This window comes from Suricata suricatta, chromosome 2, assembly GCF_006229205.1.
Source record: "Suricata suricatta isolate VVHF042 chromosome 2, meerkat_22Aug2017_6uvM2_HiC, whole genome shotgun sequence".
NCBI lineage: Eukaryota > Metazoa > Chordata > Mammalia > Carnivora > Herpestidae > Suricata > Suricata suricatta.
Genome location: NC_043701.1, coordinates 91,000,050 through 91,016,954, shown reverse-complemented (window position 1 = coordinate 91,016,954; position 16,905 = coordinate 91,000,050). Strand labels below are relative to the sequence as shown.

Here is a 16,905-nt window from a genome sequence, read left to right as displayed (position 1 = left end):
TCCCTCTCTCTGCCCCTCCCCTGCTCATGCTCTTTCTCTCTCTCTCAAAATAAATAAATTAATTAAAAAAAATTTTAATGTTTTCCAGAAACTTGAAATTTTACTTTAAAAATTTATACTTTTGTCCTCACAGTATACCTGTTTGCTTTAATATTTTAAAAGTATGTTAGATAACCATTAAGAAAAAATAATTTTAATGAACGCAACGAACTCCTCTTTGTTTGTAGAGTAATCCTGTGTCATTGGCTTCTATGAGTCACCCAAATTAAGTGGTTGGCGAGATTGATCTGACATGTGGAGATCATCAGTTGCATGGTCCTTTTTTTCTGACTCAAGATCATAGTATTTAAAAGAGTTAAGTTGAGGCGCCTGGATGGCTCAGTTGGCTAAACCTCTGGCTTCACCTCAGGTCATGATCTCACAATTGTGGGTTCGAGCCCCGTGTCAGGCTCTGTGCTGACAGCTCAGAGCCTGGAGCCTATTTCAGATTCTGTGTCTCCCTCTCTCTCTGACCCCCACCTCCCCACGGGCACTGTCTCTCTCTGTCTCTCAAAAAAAATATAATAAAATAAATAAATAAAATTTTAAAGAGTTCAGTTTACAGAAGTGGAAGTTTGCCAGTGTGTATTTTTCATTCACTGTTTTTTAGTCTCTCAGACTAACTATGAAACACTAACAGAAGTATGCTGGCTTTGGCCGAGATAAAAGTTGTATATTCTGGAGTTGACAGTGTTCTATCTCAGTTGCTTCCTATCTAAGGAGCCAACCACATTGTTCAGCCCAGCCTTGGCACTCAGGAAATGGACCCTGTTGTGACGTTGTTTTTAAATATGATTTTCTTTAGTTTTGAATTTTGCATACTTTGATGATACCTAATATCTTAGACCCAGAAAGAGTCTGGGTAAAACTGTGGCAATATTAGGACAGCACCTTCCTTTAGAAAAACTAGTATCTAACTTTCAATGTCAGTTGCCTAATGTTTTTAATTTTTTTCATTTATTCTTCCAAAACTACAGTTAAGAAAATGAAAAGCAAATGACAGCCTGGTAGAAATGACCCAAAACACATCTATCACACAAAAGATTTGAATCAAGGTTATGTAGAGTTCCTACAAGTCAATTCAAAAAAAAAAAAAAAAAAGAAAGAAAGAAAAAGAAAAAAACGCAGACAACCCAATCAAATAAGAAACAAAAGACATTAACATATACCTGAAAAAATAGTTTAAATGGTGAATAAAAATATGCTCATTGTGAGAAAAGTCCAAGTTAAGTCCACAATGAGATATTACTGCACACCTGTTAGAATGCCTACAATCACAAAGACTGGCTCTCCCAAGTGTTTGAGAAAATGGAACATTTGGACCTCTCATACAACGCTCAAGGGAAAGGAAAATTGAATAATCGCTTTGGAAAAAGTTTGGCAATTTCTTAAAAAGTTAAAATAACTTTTCTTTGACTAGTCATTCCATTCCTAGGTATATGCCCTATAGAAATGAAAGCTTAGGTCGATACAAAGACTTGCACCTAAATGTTCAGAGCACCTTCATTTGTGATACCAAAGACTGGAAATGACTCAAATGCTTCTCAACAGATAAACTGATACACAGCTACACTGTGTCACACCATGTCATACTCTTCAGCAATAAAAAGTATTTAGCTGTTTTCTTTCATTATCTACTCAAAGTCATGCCTACTGCACCTCTAAACATTTCATTAAATCCAATGATACAGTGAACACTCCCAAATGCTTATTGATTCATGATGTGGTTTCATCTTAGCTTGGGCAAACCATGCAGTATTTAATACATAGTAGCAAAATATTTACTATTGAAGCTTGAAAAGATGTGAGTTCTTTGTGTGCAATCTTTCATTTATGCATGTGAGAGGGTTGTCTTTTTTTTAATGTTTTTACATTGTAGTACTTGTTTTGCTTATTGGTGGTATTTGCTTATTTAATACATTCCGTCAAGGACAGAAATTACATACTGTTTTTTGTTTTTTTGTTTTGTTTTGTTTTTCCCCTAGGAAGTGTGTCTTGTGTTTTTCCCTTATTATTTTTGTTACTTTTTTTTTCTCTTCTTTCTTTGGTGGTGGGGGTGGTTATGTTTAAATGAAGTTGCTTTTACAACACCAAAGACTTAATCATCCATTTCCTATATAAAAGGTAGCTACTTTTTTGCAGGGACCTCAAGTATACTGTAGTATAGAGGTGGAATTTAAGGAAAGGTATTAAGCAGGCTGTGTTTTAGCTTATGGGCAAGTAATAAATTATATCATGTATCTTGAATGTATCATAGATAAGCTGCTATATAACGATTGCCACTTCAGATAGCTGTGAAATTAGGTGATTAACTAGTTTTTACTTAACCTTCTAATTTCTGTATAAGACTAATTGCATGAAATAGAAGTTGGGGTTTTGATTTTTTACTTTGCTTTCCTGTTTGGAGTGTAATTGTAACTATTGTAGTGTAAATGATGGAAAATAACTGCATATGTTAAAAAATAAATAAATAAACAGAAAAGAAAAAAAGAAAGATGATACCTTTAAAAGAAAAAAAGTATTTAGCTGTTAAGGGACCATTGAGTAATTTGGCACCCGCGGGTAGCTTCATGGTTAGATAGAGTAGCTATAAAGATATAATTAATTATGAAAATATTGACATCTAAGTATGAAACAGACAAACTGAAATGTGGTTGCCACTTAGAGTTCTCAAAGGAAACTTGATTTCCTAGCAAGCAGTTACTCATTTTAGTGAATCCTGAGGAGACTTATGATAACTTACCTAAACAAGCTTAGAAATGTGTATGCATATGTGGGGGCACATGGGTGGCTGTCATTTAAGGGTCGACTCCTGATTTCGGCTCAGGTCTTGATCTCACAGTTTGTGAGATCGAGCCCCATGTTGGGCAGCCTGCTTAGGATTCTCTCTCTCTCCCTCTCTTTTTGCCCTTCCCCCTCTTGCTCTGGGCTCTCTCTCTTAAAGAAATAAAAACATTAAAAAAGAAACCTTAGCATATGTGCATTTCATATGAAGCAATTTTCTTTCAATGCTAATTTGAAGCAAATAATGAACTGGCTTTGTTATTTGTAGCATTACACAAATATAAGTGTGTTTAACATTTTTACGATCATCACACATATAATATTATTTTGTGTGGTTTTTAAAGTATTTTATATGTACACTTAAAAAAATTGCCACTAATGACAATGTAATTTTAAGCACAACTGATATGAACAAAGTTGCATAATAAATTGATCTGCCTCTTGTTTTCTCTTTAGCATCTGTTTGTTTTGTTTGTTTCCAAACAAACAGGTTCTTCTCCCTTGGGCTCCTGTCTCAAGAAGACTCTCAACCCAATGAGACTTGCTTCCCTTCACCTCTTTTCAGAATTTCTCAAGCATTAAGGTAAAGGATATTTCCAAATTCAGAGCTGCTTAAAGGAGTCACTAGTGCTCTCACTAAATGCTTTCCCGCTGCTTCAGGTGCACATTGGATATACTTGTTGGCCAGTTTGTGGTTGGAGAGACCTTGTTACACGTGCTGGCGGGTGAGTTGTGAGTAGAAGCGATAAGTATCAGTGTGGGGATCTGGGCACCTATTTGTGACTTTAAGACCTATTTAGGATTTCTTTTTTCTTTTGGAATGATGACAAGAAAAAATCTCAATGACTGATGAATAGAAGCCCTCTGCCCCACTGATAGACATGTCCCATAAGTAAGAGAAAAAAAAAACTTTTATGATTTTAAATTACTGTTTCTTGGAGGTCATTTGCTACCACAGCATAAAGAACCTATCCTGAATTAACGTTATGCCATCATAATATTACATTGTTACAGTGGCATTGCTTTAATATTCTTAGGAATGACTCTAATGGCAGACTTTTTGCCATTGTAAAGGGAGAAAGGGATCTCATGCTGGGGAATAATACACCTGAAAGCATGTTATATAAACAGCTACATAGCCTACCTGCAGAGTTGATGGCTGATGATAGAAATTTTGCATTTTCATTTTTTGCTTGAGACCAAAAATACAGAGTCACCTGAAGACTACATCTGCTTCAAATCCTTTTCTTCTCACAGCAATTTCTTAACATTTAGATTCTCAGAGATTAAAAACAAAGGCAGCTGGTGGAAGCCATTGGACTGCAGAATCCGCTACTTGAAGCACAACACTGTGGGAGGGTTTTTTTCTCTCTCTCTGACTATTGGGATTAGTGCAAAATGAGGTAAGTGGAAGCTATTTTGCAATTATCACAAGGCTCAGAAATAAAACGCCTTAGTTTACATTGATAACATTGCCCAAGCGTCTCTGAAAAGAATTTCTGAAGGTTAAGTAGGAAAACTGAATTGTAAAAGTGATGACAGCCCCTCACCAATAATTCTGTAAAATATGACTAATAGTATTGGAACAAGAATAAAGATTTTAGATTTTTTTGGTGGGTAGGGAACACCCACAAGCACAATGACTGGTCTTTGGTTAAAGACAAATCAGATCTAAGTGCTTAATATGAAAGTCAGTTACCTGCCAGAAACTCAAAAATTTTTTATGAGCAATTTTTCAAAGATACTGTCAAGGCTTTCCCTAAATAAACCGAGATGTCAAATCAGCAGAGAATTAAAATATATTTATTAAAAATAAAACTCACGCAGAAGGGCATCTGATGTTTTACAGACATTCCAACACCTTCAGGAAATTTGAACTCACACCAAAGGGTCTGATAGTCATTTGAGTCTCCATCTGTAACTGGAACATGTGTGCACACAATGCACATTGAATCACTCCAGTGGAAAAAAAAAACACCCTGGTTTTAAATTATAGAAGGCTTTGACCATTCTTCTTAACCACAAAGTCTTTGGCAGCGTGACACAGAGTGACTTAGAGTGATCTGGTCATAAAGCTTCCTTTGGTGCTTGAAGCCACAGTGCTGAGCTATAAGCAACTGGCGCTCCAGGGACACTGACTATTAAGTATTCCAGGAGAAATCTAAGAGCAAGGGACGATTTTGGAAGCAAACTAAGAAAGAGACGTTACTTGTTGTGATTTGTGTCAAATAGTCACTTCTCAGTCTAATACTTTGCTTCACGTTGTCAGCTAGATGCCCGAATTCGGATGTGCTCAGTTAATTTTCATAATTGTTTCTTATAACCAAAAATGTCTGTACCATATTCAAATTCTTGAAATATATAAAACAGTCCTCTAATGTATATTGTGGGAGTAAAATAATTGGAAAGTTTAGATTTCCACTGGAATAAATTCACTATTAGATCGTTTAGGAGAAATATATGCTAAAGGCATTAAGTTATTTGTTATGGTTTATTATATATTTTTTTGTCCTGGGTATGTACTATTGAACATGCATCATGTCATTTATTCTTTATGGTAAATCTACTATTATTATCCCCATCTTACAGATGAGAAAACTGACTTTTAACAACATTGCTATTTTCTCAGTATCACATAGATTGGAAACAGGCAAAAGGCAGGATCCAAACTCAGTCCTAACTCTTAACTTATCTGTTAACTCTTAACTACTGTTCTTTGTTGTTACCTTAGATACTTCATCTTTTATACTTTATGAAATACTAGTATCTCTTAAAAGGAGCATCTGTGCATCTTTGAAAATGAGAATTAATACTCATATCAGGGTTTTCATTGAAAGGAGGTGCAAATGGTTGAGTGCTTGAAAGCAGAGTCTGAAGCAAGGACCACCATTTCCTAGTTGTGAGTTGATGAGTAAATCACATACATCCCTTTACTTCCATTTCTGTGCCAAATAGACTTCCTGGGAAGATTCATTCATTTTAAATTAATAAAGCCCTAGCCCTATTCAGCAGATAGTATGCAAATGTAGGTGTTACTAGCATTAATGTGTCTGAGTACCATAATCACATATTTAAATAAACCATAACCCACAGATAAGTTATCCCAGCTCAGCCGCCCAAAAAGTCTTTTTTAGAGGGTTAAATAGAAAGCCCCACTGCAGCTATGACTCCAAGAAGTCCCAGGCCTGAGCAGGACATAATGAAAAGGTGATGGTGTGACACGCTGACTCATAAACTTTTAACTCAGACTCTGCTCCCCGCCCCACCTCCTCGAAAAGAAACATGACATAGTAATGCCTTTCTGAACCTCATCTTACATTTCAACAGCTCTTCGGGCCATCTCAGTTGGTACAGTTCAAATTTCCTGCTGGTCAGGTAGCACCAATATCTGCATTTCCCTTGTTCCCGCCACATCATCTCTGGGCTTTCTTCACTGAGGACGCACTTCCAGATTTGGGGTGAAAACTGAAACTGTAGAGCAGCAGAGGGACAGCAGAGAGAGGAGCAGGGACGGGCTCATTAATCAGGATCCAGAACTGCCACCGCTTAGAACTCTGGGAAGTGGGTCACATTCTTCCCTCAGGGTGAATGTGCAAGTGCTGGCCTTCTTTCTTCTTTTCTCTTTTCCTGTGGTGCCTCAAAAAATGTGCAGGCTCTGGCTCCTAGCCAGTGGGGTGATTTCTTTGTTCAAGGGAAAGTGTAAAGTATTTTCACATTAAATGAAGAACTTCAGACATCTCCAGGAATCTGTCCTTCGAGGGCTTGTTAAAATCCAACAAAGACCCATTTATACTTTAAGAGAAGCTCTTCTTCCTTCTCTGGGTTGCGTTGGGATTTTCATTTCTTTCTGCAACATTACTCTATTTTGTTTCTCTTCTCAGAAGAATTATGATCAGATGCATTAAAATTTTTTTTCAATCCTCAAATCTCTTTCTATTTTTAATTCATCTAATCCATTCTTTTTAGTATTTATGTTAAAAAACAACAACCTGAGTTGATTTTAGCTGCGTCCACCCTCACTAGGGGTGACAGAAATGTTTATTCTTGATTTTTAAGGTCACAACAATCATGAGAGATTTACTAAGAAAACTAGTTTTCTCTGAGTTTGTGGTTTTTCATTCCAAATTTTGTAAGACTCCTATGTATCTCAAGTCTTCACAAGAGGTGTCAGGAAATAAATTGAGGAGTAAATATCCAAATGAAAGTAATCCCTGCCCTCTATAGTTATCAGGACATACACATGAATCGTGCCTTTTTGAGTGGTAAGTGAAAAATATTCTTCACAAGCAGGAAGAAGATTGTGAATTGTGCAAATACCTTCTCCCATTCTGTGGGCTGCATTTTAGTTTGCTGAAGCAAGATTGTAACCTTTGGGAAGTTAAGAGTCCATTTCCTGCTGTGTGCCCATTAGCCAGCAGAGTGCCTCCCACAGATTAGACCCTCAAAACATGTTGTCTGAAGGAATAAATGAATAAACTTTAAAATGATAAAATATCCAGTCTTAAAAATGTTTGATTTGGTTCTCTTATCTCTTATTATTAAGCACTTGAATTTGTTACTACCACCATGTGTCTGTTAATTCACCATAGATTGTATGCCATGACATCTTTAGGAGAGAAATAAATGCAGCATTTCCCCCTAATGTGGTAGACTCACATTGTGCTTGTGGGTCTTCTTGAGTATCGTGCCCGAAAGATCGGTGCTGCGTAGACATTGAGCTCTGTGTGGCTGCAGGGCCTTTGCAGTTGATAGCAGCTGCCTTCTCAGAATCGAGCCCCTATACCTATTCAATCCTATACCTTCACTGTAACGTTTGAAGAAGAATTAGACTTTATTATTGTTGGAAAATTCCCTTTTGATACTAAAAAAATGTATAAATGAGATCATTTCCTGCCTAAAGACATTTCATCAGTTCCTCTGAGATAATATCAACTGATTAATGTGCAAGACGGTGGTTAGTTTTCTCACTGCATAAAGAAGATGGAAGTAATGTCATTCATGTAATTTAATTGACTGAAAAATTACTTGTTTTAAACATATAGTAGACCGTCTGTTAGAATTTTGGGGGGAAAGTTTAAACAGGGAAACTGGAAACTATTTATCTTAAATAAATCTATCCTCTGTCAGTCCATCAATCCTCTGTCTAAACTGTTCATGAGATGAGCAGCCAAGGTTGAGAACCGCTCCCATTACAAACTGGTTCTTCCTTACAGAGGCTGTTCTTCAAAAGCCCTCTTAATCAGTGGCTTTCTCTCTTGCACATTCTCAGAACACAGGTCCTAGAGATGGGGCAAATGCCGTTTGCCTTTTCTGGGCAATCTTTCCTTCTTTCAACAATCCATCCAGTTTTAAAGTTCATGCTGTGAGCTTGTGTTACCCATCCTTATTGCACTCATTTACTGACCTCCAGGTCATTCTCCCTTTTCCCTCCAAGAGATAAAAATCATTGTGTCCTAAACTACTCCTTTTTTATCCTTGGTCACTTGCAAATTCTATGTAGATATTACTTAAATCTGGCTTTTCAGTGTCTTGACCTCAGCACCTCCCCGCCCCAAAGGGTCATCTTCTATCAACACAGGACAATCAATACCCAGGATTTATCAGATAATTCTTTGTACTGACAACTCTTAATTTCCAAAACTTTCAATTTGAGGAATCTGTCTCCATGACCATTATCTTTTGTTTTCTAATTCACAGATATTTATATTCTACCAGGGCTAAAATCAATTGATCACACCACTTTTTCATTGTCACCCTCTGAACTCCCTTTCTTGTTCACCAATTTACATCCCGTGACCCATCATTATAATTACTCCCTCCTTCCTTGGATTGTATTTGTCTTACAGAATTTCATCCACAGTTAATCCATGGTTAAATCCATCTCTCTACCTACCCCACATCTGCTCCCATACAGCTGAATACGACTGCAGAAAATCACAACCATAATGACTGTCTTCCTTTAAATTTATGATCTCTAATCTCAAGTGGGCTCTTAATGCTGCCTGGCAATCATATTATGTTTCCCTAGTCCATTCATTCTCCCACTCTCCCTGAAAAATACTTCCTACTTTTTCTTTTCTTCTCAAACTTCTAATACTTCCTTTTAAATCCTAGCTCCCAGCTGATGACCTTGCTTCCAGAAAAAATAGAAACAAGCAGAAGAGAGCTTCCACAAGCTCCTACTTACATCTGTTTCTTTGACAGTGTTTGACTTAAGGGTGTTCCTATCTAAAGACCGTACCTCCACTTGGCTTTCTCTTCTATTTCTAGACATTGTTCTTCCTGTATCATTTCCCTCCACTTTTTACAGCATCATTTGTATTAGGATACAAACATGCTCTTATTTCTCTGACCTAAAACAATGATTTTATTGACCCTGTCCCCAATTAGTTACCACTGAATTTCTCATTCATTTTTATATAAGAACTTTCAAAATGCTGTCTAAATTAACAGTTCCCAATTCTTCTCCTACCTTTCTCTCTTAAACCGTTAAAACTCAAGTTTTGAAGTAATCACTCTAATGAAATAGCTTTTATTAAATCACCAATGACCTCCATACTGATAAATCCTAATCAATTTTTGTGTGGTGTGTCACTTGATCCAGAATCAAAATTTGATAGCTTTTTTTTTTTTTCCTTGAAAGCTTCCCCCTGTGAATTCCAGGATATTATACCCTTCAGGTTTTTCCTTTTTTTTCTGTCTTCTCCTTCTACAGCGCCTTTGTAGATTTCTCTTAATCTTCCTAACCGTGAATTATTGGAATGCCCCAGAGCTAAGTCCTCACATTCTTCCCTTCTATCTTTATACTCACTAATTTTACAGTTTCATCTTTTTCATGATTTCAGAAATAATTTTTCTACTGACAACACCTGAGTGGATATCTCCATCCCAGACTTCTTTTCTCAACTTAAATTCTCTCCATCTAGATGCCTAATAGGCACCTCAAACCTAGCAATTCCAAAATCACACACTAACCCTTTCCACCAAACCTGCTCCTCACAGAGCCTTCTCCATGTCAGTAATTGCAACTCCACACTTCCATTTGCTCAGGCCCAAATCTCTGGCGTCAGTTTCTCTTTCTTCCTTTCATAACCTGCTTTCAATCCATCACAAAATACTGCTCACTCTACCTCTGAAATACATCTACAATGCAGACATTTTGCACTTCCTTTACTTCTATGAATTTAGTCCAAGTCATCATCATTTCTTGAATGGAGAATTATAATATCCTTCTAGCTGGTTTCCCCTGTGTTGCCCTAGTAGTTTTTTTTTTTTTAATCAATACAGCTGACTTCCACAGCATACATTCAAACATGCCACTGTTCCACATAAACATCCCAGTGGCTACTCATCTCACCAGGAGTAAAATCCGAAGCCTTTACATTGATCTCCATAGTCTGGTCCTGTCTATATTTCTGTGGTCTTCTTTGCTGGTTGCTCCATTCTGGTTACATGGCCACTCTGCTCTTCTTACACTCTGATGCATAATCTGCCCTCAAAACTCCCGCACTTGTTTCCTCTCCAGAAAAGGAAGAAACTGGTACTGGGAAGCTGGGGGGCAGGAAAGAATGACGACAAGATACAAAAAAGATAAAAACTCCTTTTAAGTGCTTCAAAAAGATTGCAGTGAAATAGAAGATTCTACCTGAGAATTGTGTTAGTACATTCAAGGAGCTAAAACATGAGTACCAATTGTGAAGGAGTCTTTCCTATATTTAAGCTATACAACTTACATGATAATCACTTATTTTTAAGAGTATTCATTCTCCATAAAGGTTTAATGAAATGTTAAGGTGAAATTCAATATATTATCTAATACTCAATAGCCCAACCCTCAATTTAAGTAGAACACAAAACTTTCAAGGCTCTTCTAGTAAAGACAGAGATAGAATAATGACTTGGAACATCCTGCTTAGTGATATTTATTAATTGGACTAAAATGGATAATGTAACAGTTGGGGCCAAAATGGAGCACTGTAAGAAGTGAGGAGCCTGTCATACATGATGTATATTTTGCAGCTGGAATTTATGTAGAAATCTGTACCGTTCCATTAGCCCGTACAGGTTCCTTTTTACTCTGATCAGTTATTGGCACTTTATATGCTTGCAGGATTTTTGAGCCACATTTGTTAATCAGTCTCTGCTGCCTCTCCTGCCAGTAACTATAGAGTTACTTCTGAAGACTAGATCTTCTTTCTTCAGTGAGTGAAAAGCAACCAGAGACAGCTTGAAGAATTCCAAATGCTGTCCAAAAAAAAAAAAAAAAAAAAGAAAGAAAGAAAGAAAAAAAAAAAAACAAAACAGACTGAGTTAACCCAGGGAGGAGAAAGGAAGTGGAAAAGAGCAGTCACATGAGTTCACGGGCCTGGCTTTTTATCATGCCTACTCTTGGGGCCACATCAGTGGCCTTGTTTTTGTGCCAGAAGCAGCACAAGTCATAATTAGAATATGGAATATTGCAAAGAAAGGGGAAAAGGCCCCATCTGTGCAGCCACTTTAACTACAAGCCCAGAACCTGTTTTACAGCTGAGGCACAAAGACTGTATTAATACATGTGGTTAGTTCCTTCTCCATACATACTGTAGATTCATTGTGTCTGCTTTTCCTAGGTGGAGCAAACACAGACATGAAATATTTTGTTCTCTTTTTGTTGCTACACTTCCTTTCTCACCAGATGCAGCAAACTCCTTCCTAAGCCGTTCTGTCTGTACCGCTCAGCATGTTGACACCAATCAGCTTGCAAGTGAGCAGGCTGTCAGCACTGGATATTTTCTCCTCCATTGTCACTGGTCTAATGACATCCTCTGGTTTATGCACTTTTCTCTCCAACACCACCATAAGCTAGAATAACTCCCTCAGTCTGGGTGTTAGGCCCCTCTCCCATAATTCATGCCAAGTAAAGGAAATCCCTAGACTTAAGGACAAATAGTGTAGCATATGTACAGGGTACTGTGCAGTCTCCATGTGTAAACTTTCCATTTTAATATAATGAAATAAAGCATTTCAGTGTGTACAGTGATTTTTTTTTAGATAAAGAAATAATTAGAGATGAGAGATCCAAGTACAATAGGACCATTATTTCTACAACCACCATGAGAGTGAGAGTCTTATATTTAAGTGGATCTCGGAGTCTAGAATGCTTTAGGAGCTTAACGAATGATTGCTAATTATTAGTTAAACATAAGTGTTTACTGAGTCATAAAGCTAATGACTGTGGGAATATTCTTAAGATAACAATAATTCATTGGTATCAGGGTTTGGAAGAGAATTGAGATCCCAGAAATAAGCCCATGTAAATACTCTCAACTAATCTTTGATAAAGGCAGCAAGAACAGATAGTAAGAAAAGGATAGTCTCCTCATAAATTGTGTTTGGAAAATTCAGTGTCCACATGTACAAGGAGGAAATTGGACCTTTATCTTACATCATACACAAAACCATAAACTCGAAATGTATTAAAAAGATAAGTGTAAGAAATGAAATTGTAAAACTCCTACAAAAATATAGAGGAAAAGCTGTTGACATTGGTATTGGCAATGATTTTTTTGGATATTTCACCAAAATCCAGGCAACGAATGCAAAAATAAATGAGACTCCATTAAAAAAGCTCTGTTCAGCATAGGAAATGATAAACAAAATGAAAAGGCAACCTACTGAATGGGAGAAAATATCTTCATTCCATTTATCTAATAAAGGGTTAATATTTAAAACCTATAAAGAGCTAATAAAACTCAATAGAAAAAAATACAAATAACATGATTAAAAATTAGGTAGAGAACCTAAATAGACATTTTCCCCAAAGAAGGCATACATATATCTGAAAAAATGCTCAGTACCACTAGTCATTTGGGAATTGCAAACCAAAACCACAATGAGATATCACTTCACAGCTGTTAAGATGTCTTTTATCAAAAAGTCAGGAGACAGTAAGTTTTGGTGAGGGTGTGGAGAAAACAGAACTCTTTTACATTATTGGTGGAAGGTAGATTTGCATGGCTATTATGAAAAACAGTATGAAGGTTTTGAAAAAATGAAAACTAGATTATATGAACTACCAGCAATCTTGCTTCTGAGTATATATCTTAAAGGAATAAAATTATTATGTTGAAAATATATCTGCTTACTCATGTTTATTGGATCACTATTCACAATAGCCAAGATATGGCAATAATTGATGTATCCATTGAGAGATGAAAATGTGCTGTATATATACAGTAGAATATTATTCAGCCATATAGGAGAAAGATATCCTACCATTTGTGACAATATGGATAAAGCTGGAAGACATCATGCTCAGTGAAATAAGGCAGACACAGAAATATAAATACTACATAATCTCATTTACATGTGCAGCCTAAAAATGTTGAATTCATAAAGACAGAAAGTAGAAAGGTCTTTGCCAGGAGTCAGGAGAGGGGAAATGGAGAGGGTTGGTGAAAGGGTACAAACATTCAGTTGTAAACTGAATAAGTTTTGAGAATCTAATATTCAACGTGGTAACTAGAGTTAATAATACTCTAAACTTGAAATTTGTTAGGAAAGTAGATCTTCACATACACGAAGGTGATTACGTGAGATGATAGATGTATTAAAGTACTTGGTAGTGGTAATCATTTCACAATGTATATGTAATTAAATCACATGGTACACCTTGAATATCCATTACTTCCTGGGTCACTAATCATAGTCTCAGTGTCTAGAAAAATAACAAGAGTCAACCGTCCATTGTCAGGCTCATTACAACAAAGTTATCATAGGATTCCTCTCTATTTATATGATATATCTGAAATAATATGACAAATCCACCCATGTGTTTACCATGAACTTTCCTCTTCATTGGTACACAGGAATACAATATTTTCTGGCTCCCCTTGAATTTTTTGCAACCTGCAGTAGACACCGCTGTTGCTCTGCTCATTCCCTTGGCTCTCTTTGACTAGTCCGTGTGTCCATGCTGCAGCTTTGACATACCTTGCTGGTAACGGCTGACACTTTGAACTTCAGACTTTTGCTTTGGGCACTAGAGCTGCCTCACTTTCAAGATGTGGAATGCCCATGACTTTTACATCTCTTTTTACCTCACCATATCTAATGGAACAGCCCATCATAAATGAGTAAAGTGCACTCATATTTGGCTTTCTTCTTTCTCTCATCCATTACTGATTTGGGGGGGAGATTGCATCCTAAATAAATAACTTGGATTTAAATACTTGGTACAGGATCTGTTTCTCAGAGAAGCCAACCTAAAAACAGTTATGGAGTTCTGATCAATGAAACTGTAAAAGGCAACACGTCACTTCTAATCTGAGATATTTAAAAGCAAATGTGCCTCTTCTATCTTTGTCCTTTGGCAGCAAGTTTGGAGGCCATGTTTTGAAACCATCCTAGATTCTTTAGTCACAGTTTGGCAAAGCTTTGTTTCTGAGAACTTCTTTCTCTTTTAGGCTTTAATGACTGATAAATAAACCTTAACCATGCAGCTAATGAACTATAAGGTGGTTCTTTTCAATTACTGCAACATAGTCTTTCCTATCTTGACTAATAAAGAGCTTTCATTGCTTTTATATGTTAATATCTTCCTCCTTCCACTAGATTTGGGGAAGAGTGCTTATGACTTGTGTGTCTTTATATACTATTTAATGCCTAGGCGTAATAAATACTCTGTATATATAGAACAGCAGCTGAATGGTTGGATGGGTGAATGCTCAAATGAATTAATAAAAAGCAAGTAGCAGGGATACTCCCACAATCCAGATAGATTGACTTCAGCATCAGAAATAATAACTCATATACTTTAGTAAAGTCTGTTACCAAGTAAAAATAACCTGATAAAAGTCTCATAGTTTTAGGATAGAACCAATACTTAGATCCCTGGAAATATACTGCCAATTCAAAATAGTTGAGTTAGAAAGTCTTATGAAAAGCTGACCAGATTTGTTTTTCAGATATTATGCTATTTTCTTGGCCTCTGATCTTGGGGAAGTGTTGGCACATGGCTCCAGTTCCTGCTTCTTAGATTTGCTTCCTGAATGGAGAAACCCTGGGCACTGTTTTCCTTTGTTCGGGTGGTTAATTATGTTTCAGGGTGGTACTCACAGGGCAGAACACTTTTATAGCTACTTGCTTCATTCTGGCCTCTCTGCCAATCCTTGTTCCACTTGTGGTCAGAGAACCCAAACTCTGGAGAGGGTAGTTTCCCGCCCAAACTGCCCACCCAGGCTGGGAGCTTGAATTTAGCGTTCAGTTTCCCTGTCAATTTCATCTTTTTCCATTTGCTTTTACCCTCCTCTGGTTCTCATCGAGTTGAACCCAGCATGGTTTTCCCTTAGTTAACTGCTGTGTTGTTCTAGGCATTAATATCATTGTCAGCACAGTTGTGTGAACAAGTTTTATTGGTTATTTTGGACTTTTTCTGCCAGTAGGAAGACTAAGTCTATAATAGCAATCGAATGCCTCAGAGAACTATTCATTCCATATTTGTCACTTGCCAATTCCATTGAAGAGGATTTCAACTTCCTATTTGGAATAATACTATTTCTGATTTTAAAAATTAGTAGAACATGAATGAAAAGTGTAAAAATGAAAATAAATTTCACCTATAACCCCATAACTCAGAAATAAACACAACTAAAATTCTGATATAATTTTCAGTCTTTTTATCTTTTAGCATTTATTAATTATTAATATATATAAACACATATGCACACATACCCAAACTTTTCTCTTCAAAACTGAGAGTATAGCACATAAACGATTTTTAATTTAACATCATATTGCATAAATTGCATATATATATATATATATATATATATCACTGTGTGCATGTAAAATTATTTGCTTGAGGTAATTTTCTAGAATTGTGTTTTCTGGGCATAAATGCACAAAAGTTTTAGGTCTCTTTATTAAAGTAGATTTATTTCCTACAAGGCTTTGGTAATATATTTCATACCTTTTATAGCAGGAATCACTATTGTTCATAACCTCCATTAAGCATATTAAAATTAGATGTCTTTATGGATGTAATATGCATTTCTTTGAATAATATATTATTTGTATACTTGGGTCTCCGATTCAGTACCTCCTGTAGATTATTGATATGGCCTTTTTTCCTTCTCTCCCAAATTGTTTTTGTTTTCTGTTTGTTTGGTCTCTTATTTTTCATACTGGAGACTTTCCTAAAATGCTTGAGAATTATGGTTTCTTTATTATATTTAAGAGTGAAGAGCCCAAAAATCTGAATATAAACTGTGTGTGTGTGCGCGCTAGCGTGGTGCACACGCGTGAGTGTTTGCGACGGGGCCTATCGATCCCGAGACTCACAGAAGGATTGTTAAACCAGGCCATCGGCTGGGACTCCCTTTGGGTCAGTCTCTTTACTCATCTTCTCTTGGGGTGATCGGATTTCCAGTTTAGAGTTCTCACTGGGCAAGTGGCAGGTGTCCCCTGGTCTCCCTGGGTTGTTGTTCTTATAGCACACCTGCCATCACTTTTCCTGGTGTCCCACAGTTCAGAGACCCTCTCTCTCAAGTTTCCAGAAAGTGGGCCCTTAGACATCCCTTAGGGCGAGGGGTGGGTAGACCTAGGGCAGAGTGGGAGAATGGATCTAGGCAGACGTCTGTTCCCGTCCAACCTCCCACTTCCCAGCCACCTCCCTGTCTCCCAAAGCTACCTGTTGACATTAATTCCTGAGTCTTTTGAAGAGTCTATACTACACATTAGGACAAAGCACTGACTTACGTCCTTTCCAGGCTGTAAAGTCCTGTTTATGTTGTTTCTATTCCTCTTTCCTCCATCTTTTGCATATTTATATGTATACTAAAATCATGCCTTTTTAAAATTTATTTTATTTTATTTTATTTTATTTTATTTTATTTTGAGACAGAGAGAGAGACAGTATGAGTGGTGGAGGGGCAGATAGAGAGGGAGAGACAGAATCTGAAACAGGCTCCAGGTACTGAGCTGTCAGCACAGAACCCAATGCGGGGCTTGAACCCAAGAACCATGAGATCCTGACCTGAGCTGAAGTCAGCTGCTTAACCATCTGAGCCACCCACACACCCCTAAAATCATGTCCTTTTAAAA

At 36.9% G+C, this 16,905-nt stretch overlaps 1 long non-coding RNA gene across 1 annotated transcript; it reads left to right on the top strand.

The window, feature by feature from the left end:
* The first annotated feature begins 3,330 nt into the window (after positions 1-3,330).
* On the top strand, positions 3,331-7,315 carry LOC115306937. Its single transcript, XR_003915499.1, has 4 exons — positions 3,331-3,406; positions 3,484-3,548; positions 4,099-4,226; positions 7,114-7,315. It is a non-coding gene; the product is annotated as an uncharacterized LOC115306937 (long non-coding RNA).
* Positions 7,316-16,905: the final 9,590 nt, after the last annotated feature.